The following is a 7,851-nucleotide window of genomic DNA, read 5'->3' as shown; positions in this document are numbered from 1 at the left end:
GCCCACCCCCGGCCTAGGGCCTGGGAAAGTGTATCCATTTTCTACACTTTACTTAGGGCCTGTGTGAGACTATAGTAAAAGTGTGACTGGCAGCTGTGAAATTCATAAATATTTTGTAATTGTGCAGAGTACATATTATGCAAACAGTCATGCTGCTTTTATGTATTGTGTGCATACAAGAATGAACACGCAGTTCTGCAGCACTATTCATATATACTGAAACAGAAGAGGGTGTTACAAGCTTTTACAGTAGCACTGTCTGGACTGAATTTATTCTTATTTCTCATGTCGAATGCTTACTTTCCATACTCATATTTAACAGGTTCCCACTGCAGAATTCACACCCCACTCTCAAACATTTAAAAATCATTAAGATCTAGTAAGTGTTTGTTTTTTGTTTTGTTTTTTAATTGCCTTATGGTTTCTGAGCCATTAGGGTACACTCAGGTCATGTTTTCAGATTTTTCTCTGTCACCATCAGAGGTAAAAACCTACTTTTTAAAAAATGGAAGCTGAGAATCTCACATAATCACTTTACTCCAGGAGCTGGACCATTAATTAAAAAAAAAACAACAAATATCATGAGACATGATAAAATTACAAGAGTTGGCAACACTCTTGTGCAACAGCACTATTGCTCTTGCACAATATTGAAGGTAACGGGGAATATCTTAGCCCCTATACCCTTACACACTGCATATCCAGGGCTTGGGGTGAGTTTCAGAGGAACAGCATGGATCTTTGAACTCACCATGTCCCTCTCAAAAGCCTCCATGCCCTCAGCATTATGATCCTTTAGAGATGCCAGTTCAGATCTTTGTTTGCTCCCCTACAGCTGCACCAAGCCCTCTACTGGTAAGCTAAAAATATGCTCTATTATACATCTCCATGGACGGATGCACAGTGTCCATCTTTACTATAAAAAGTATTTTGGATGTTTTTTATGAGAAATTATTGATGAATTGAAATATTGCTTGTTTGTCATGCCAAGGCTTTCTCATGGCCTTCTTTCCATGCAGGCTTTTAACATGATAGGCAGGTGTCACGGAGTCACCGGGCAGTGCTCTGGAACTACTCCATACGAAGCCAGTCAGGACTCTGGGGGAGCATGCCTCCTCTTTGTGAGCATGCTGTCTCCAGGGCAAGAAGCTTACACAGCTTTGACCTTCCTGGGGTTGACCTCAGAGCAACCAGCATCCCCTTCCACACCGTGCGCTTCCCATAGCGAGTCTGCACAGGCGGGGCTCCTGGGGAAGCCACAGGGCCCTGCACCCCAATTCTGCAGTCAGATGTGACTCTCAGCCAGCCAATAAAACAGAAGGTTTATTAAATGACAGGAACATGGTCTAAAACAGAGCTTGTAGGTACAGAGAACAGGACCCCTCAGTCAGGTCCGTCTTGGGGGCAGGGAGGCCAAAGCCCCATCTGGGCCTCCTTTCGTTTCCCCAGCCAGCTCCAAACTGAAACTCTCCTGGCCCTCCTCTGGCCTTTGTCTCTTTCCCTGGGCCAGGAGGCCACCTGATCTCTTTGTTCTCCAACACCTTCAACTCGTACCTTGCAGGGGAGGGGCCTAGGCCATCAGTTGCTAGGAGACAGACCAACACACTGGCGCTCTAGGGCTCTGCAACAATCACACACCCTTATCCCACCACCTAGATACTTAAGAAATGCCTAGGGGAAATTGAGGCACCCACCCAGTATTCAGAGACAACATTAAGAACATTCCCACTTCGTCACAGCAGGGCTTATATTCAGCCAGAGCTGTCTGGAGCAGACCTCCGGTAAATATTTTCAGGTGCCTCCTGAAGGGTAGAAGCCCCGAACCCCAGTGTGTCCTGTAGGACAGAAGCCCCCAAGCCCCGGCACACCCTGTGGGGCTGAAGCACTGAGCCCCAGCATGCCTCATGGGGCTAAAACTCTGAGACCCACCTGCCTTGCAGCTGAAGTCTAGATCCCCAAATGGGGAGGAGGGTGTGTGGTGGGCTCCAGAAAATACTATATGAGAATTTATAGGTGTATCTGATGATAGGTGTATCTCTTAAGAGTTATGGATTAGGACTAGTATGTCTACTTTATATGTTCAATATTTTCTGTGCTAAAAGTATGACCTATTCCTTCATATCATGCTTCCCGAGACCAATGCTGCCTGCTGGCTTCCCAGTAAGTTTCTCTCTCCAAAGCAGGGACTCTCCCTAGGAGAGAACTACACAAACCTGGTTCTATAGTGATGAAAGATTGGAACTTTTAACCAGGAATGGTTGCTAATGTTTCCTTTTATAATCACTCCCTTTTGCCCACAATATTGTCTGATGGGGGGACATCCTTCGTCATCACATAGGTGATTTTACAGGACCTTCATCGCTGTACCTCCAAAATTTGCAGGCTTGTCCCAGATGCAATACCTCTAGTTGCTGCTAGGTGGCAATTATTGCTTAGAAAAGCAGATTTATTTAAACTATGATATTTGTTATGCCTTTGTTTAAGGTATATGGGCACCTAGAATCAGTGTCCTCTCTCAACAAATAATTTTTCCATCTTTCCTATCTTGTTTCCTGGTTATGTTTACTAAACCATTTTTTTTCTTTAGTTGTCAAGCAACAGCCATCCAATCTACATCCTTTACGCCAGCAGCCGCCTAAGGAAGAAGAGCAGATGGTCTAGTTTCAGAAACAAAGAGTGCTTTCATTGTTTATGAAACCCTTTTACTTATATAACATTGTAGTGGAGTGTTTGACCTTTGCAAAAGATTAGAGGCAATAGTGTTTGTGTTGTTCTTTAACTTTAAAAAATACTTGTTGATGTCCTGGTTACTTTTTAAAAATACTTGGCTCTCACTATTATGGCACATATGTGTTCCCTTTGAGGTACTCCCATCATTTATTACAGTGTGTTACAGGTTGTCAGGATTTAGGACTCTGAAGAAAGAGATAGGCAGGACTATTCTATTGACTCATGTTGGAAGCCACACCAGGCAGGACACATAAGTTCCAGTCCCAGGTATGAGAGTGATTGTAGCTCCCTGAAGAAGGAAGAAGGAAGTAGATGCAGGGAAAAAGCCTAGGAACAAGCCACGCTTAGGAAGTTTTGTCATTCAAGTTAACTATAAAAGCAAACCTCAGGCAAGAGGTAAGTTCTCTACACTATCACAGTGTGTGTATATAGTGTGAGGGACTCTTCCCAGCCATATAAGGTTTTACAAATTAGTGAATATCTGTCACAAAATTACACATGCATGCGCTTTATTTCAAACTATTTTACAGCCTGAATATTTTGCTTTCCATGAAATGGTTTCAAACTGACATTCCCAAATTTCTGAGTTCAATATGAAAAATGATCTGTTTGGAGGGGAAAATAGTTTAGAATTCAAAAATATTGATGTTTGTGTTGAAAATATAGCAGTTTTTAAAATTTTACCAATTTGTAAAAGCTGAAAGAATTAAAAACAATGAAGGCATCCAGATTTTGTAATAAAAATATTGCACATCCACTACAATACACCCTCGCTATAATGCCCTTCATAGTAATGAACCTTCAGATATAATGAACCCAGTGCCTGGATCCCACCTCCAGCCCTGCCGCTGCAGCGGTGGCTGGCAGAGCTCTCAGCCCCCACCACAGCTACGGAGTCCTCCCTCCCCCACAGTGGCTTTCTTGCTATAATAAACCCCTGGCTATAATGAACAAATGGCTTGGATCCTGAGGGGTTTGTTATAGGAAGGGTGTACTGTATTTGCTTTGTTCTTCGTTGTCACATATGTACTGTACTCTGAGAAAATTCACTGGGGCACTTTTCACTTTCTATCCCCAGGACACAAGGAAAGTGTGAGAACAAACCAAAGGGTCTTTCCCCCTAAAGGCATTGTCTAGTTTATATAAAAAACTTATCTAGTGCTGGTGCTATCATACGTGCATCAAATAATTCAGGTCTTAGTTAGTCTTTTCATTGAACTCTGCATATTAAATACCACCAAACAATCACCTCAAAAAGAGGTACAAGCGTTTGCTCACGAAAGTCTTAGATTTCTGTGTACACAAATCAGATAGCCATTTAACTATCCGATGGGCATTCACAGATTAGAGTTTTTACATTTTGGAATAGCAACTTTTGTAGAAAAAACATATTGCAGATTATGAATAAAATATTCAGGGCAAAGCCACATAGAATCAGAGAAGTTAAAGTTTGAAAAGATCAGTTAGGTTATCCATTCCATCCCCTGCTGAATACAGGATTGCTACCTCCACTAATGTTTTTCCCAAGCTAGTGTCAAACGTCTCATGTGAAGGTGCTTTCACCACTTTCTCATCTATTAAAAGAATATCTATTTAATGTAGCAGATGTTTATATTATTTAGTTTTTATTAAAACCTTTGCTTTCTTCACTGAAGGGTTTTTCAATCTGCAAACTAAGTGCACTCCAGATGTTTCACAACACGGATGTCGACTCAATTGCAACCTCTTCCACACATTTCCTGTGTGACTTCAGGCAAGTCATTTTTTCTTTGTGTCTCAGTTCCCGGGTTGTAAAATTGGGATAATAATGCTTTCTTTCTCTCATCCTGTGTCTTAGTCTGTAAATTCTCAAGGCATGGTGTATCTCTTACCTACCTGCAGCACCTTACACAATGGGGCATTGATTTCAATTTGGACCTGTAGGTACTACCGCAATATAAATAATAAACAATGGAGTTATATCAGAAATGGATTTTGTTCTTTCATTGTACCATTCTACTGAGACAGTTCATGTTTCTGTCTTTACTTTTATTTCTTTTCTAGTATGAACATGGCAGGTAACCATACTTTTTCCCAGAACTGAGTAGTGACTTTGTGTATTGCTTGTCAGTGGGATGGCTTCTAGATTTGCTATCAGTAAAACTTAGACCACATTGGAGAAGAAACCCATTACTTTTTTTAAAATATAGAGATAAGGGAAGTCAATAAGGGAGTCAACAAAAGAGGACAAGGAGAAGGAGAAGGGGTAGAGAGGAAACAGTAGCAAAGGGGTGGCAGAGGAGAAAAATGGAAGAGTAACACATTGCAGAAATAAGGCTGGTCTCTATTTATCAAGATTCCATTTAAAAAGTTACACATTTGGACTTTGGGAGGTTGAAAGAGACATGATGTCAACTTCCAATTCAGACTATCAACACACAAGTTGAAATCCACTTTTGTGTAGATAGCCAATGTAAAACCTATGTACCACTTAAGTCCTCTTGAGAGGACTTATTATAAGAGCTCAGTCCTGATTGGCAGGCTGTAAAGTTAGAGGGTTCTAGCTCTAGCTGCATGCCAAAGTGGAAATATCTTCTTTTATTGTGAGTACTCAATTTGCTAATTATTGTATCTGCCAAATTGTAATTCAGCTTGAGTTTTCATACAGTATGCTGCTCAGCAAAGAGTATTAAATATACAGGAAGTCAATGACAAAATGGGAAAACCATGAAATTATGTTAAAATTTAATAAAGTGTCGTTGTTAACCAAATGTAACAAATTGAGAATCACACAATTTTTCTGTTTTGAAATTTGGAAAGAAAATTCCAGTTAACAATAAATCCCAGGAATTATATTAAACATTAGTGCAAATTGGTGTTAGCAATGATGTTGGAATAATATTTCAATTTTGTCTTCATTTCCGTGGAGGAAAAATTTGTTTCCTGTATGCATTGTTAATTGGATGCCAAATTAATGATTGACTGAAAACTAACACTGCTGTTGGTATATTAGTTACCACATCTTAAGATATAAATTAGTTTGTCTATGAAGAGTTTAAAAACATTTACATCCACAGCTGAGAAATAATTGCTTGGATGAATGTATTTGGCTCAATGGTGTAATCACACTGTATATGGGACTTTCATTAAGTGGGAGCGCTGCATCTGGAAGAGCCTCAGCCATCCCTGATTATGGGCATCTTTTTGATATTCCAAATTCTGGACCTGACCCTTCTGGGTGCTGGCAGAAATTAATCAAAGTAATCCCATGGTGATGGAAATTATATAATCATTGTGTCAGCATTATGTAATAATCACATACATTCTTTTATTTGTAACAGGTTTTTAAAATGTTTTTGTATGAATGCAGTGTTTTCACAAGGTGCCTCACTGAAGACCTTAAAGACACAGCACAAATAGAGCACCAGTACAAGGTCCTTCACACTGCCTCATCAATATGCCTTTAATCTATCCTAGAGGGAACCTCCTGAGGTATATCTTTATGCCCAGTCAGTCCTTGGTGTCTCTGCTGAGACTGTGAAGTAGAGCTAATAATGGAGGTGGTTTGAGATTTGCACCCCTGTTCATTGAGAACTAGACTGAGACCATCAACTCTGCCAACTGTTGTGTTCCTTTAAATGAATACTCTCTCTCTCTACATCTCAAAAGTGGTTCAGAGAAGGCTTATATAGTATTCGTAAATCAAGTATGTCAAGAGAGACAAATAAAAATACTGTATTTTTTAAAAAAGATTAAACAAGCATATGGCTGCTACAGTGCCAGTCACTCAAATCAATAATAATATTCTATCGGCTCTTGATTATTGTAATCTAGATGGCACATTTATTTATTTTAACATTTGACATTTTTCTCTTCTACATAACTTGATACTATAATTACAGATTCATCCATAAAAGGTTTAACACAGATCTGATTACAGTAGGCCTAAGCTGTTTGGGGTTTTTTAAGATTTGTGATTAATAAAATTGTATGTGATATGGAATAATTTCCTGTATTCAAAATTGTTTCATCTGCATTGAAATGGAAGCTGTAAACATTTTGATAAGTGGGCTGAAAAGCTTTCAAGTTTTACTCATTTCAGTAAGTACTTCTGTAACCTTTGCTGTAATGCCGTTTTGTAACAACTTCCTACAGCAATAAATGACTCCCAACAGATCTCCCTACACCTCCTATAGTAATAGAACAATAGGCAGATACTTCCCCTCTTTTGACAAAAGCACATTAGTTCTACAAAATGCTATACTATGCCAAGATTATCCTCTATTCATCTCCGTATTGATAACATTATTTCCTGTGCATAGGAAGACACATGAATGGCAGTAAAAAAAAAGCATTATTAAACCTTTAAAGTCCAAACTTAAAAAGTGATAAATTGAAGGTAAAGTTACATAAATAAATATCTTTTGGAAGTTTTTTGAACATAACATAGGTTTATTGGACGATGATTTTAAAATTACATGAGCTTGTTTCTTATACATGAGTGGAAAAAGGACAAACATAAACTAGCAATAAGTCCACCTATTAAAATGCTCATTTCTGGGCGACCTGTGACCCAGCTAGCGTGGGGGCTTGAGGGGGTGCAATGCACCTACTTATGCTCCTATGCAAGCTACTCACATAACAGATAGCAGCACAGGAGGAAAGCAGACTCCATGGAGCCACTATGTCCTCCACTCTCACTGGTAGGCTAGAACAGGCAACCTAACCGGTGGAGCAGAGACTTGGTGGAGTTTGATAGAGTTGCCAACCGTCCAGGATTGTCCTGGAGTCTTCAGGAATTAAAGATTATGTCACGTGATGAAATCTCCAGGAATTTGTCCAAACCAAAGTTGGCAATCCTAAGCCTTTGACTAATTCCCCAAACACTCCAGCTAACATAACTGCTTCAGGTATAGACCCGGCAGCAGTGGAGAAGAGACTTAGAGGCAGAGACAAAGTTTAGGAACAAGACATGTTCACAGAATCACAGCCTTCCTCATGGATTTCTCCTGAGACAGTGCAGATATACACTGCAGCTCACTCTGGGCTTCTGACAGCACAACAGTTGAGCTGTAGGGTAGGCCTGTGCAAACATGGCTGAAGCCAATTTATAGGTATTGTATTTCTACACTGTACTTAAAG

The sequence above is a fragment of the Caretta caretta genome, chromosome 6 (assembly GCF_965140235.1).
Source record: "Caretta caretta isolate rCarCar2 chromosome 6, rCarCar1.hap1, whole genome shotgun sequence".
Lineage (NCBI taxonomy): Eukaryota > Metazoa > Chordata > Testudines > Cheloniidae > Caretta > Caretta caretta.
This window is presented reverse-complemented; position numbering follows the sequence as displayed.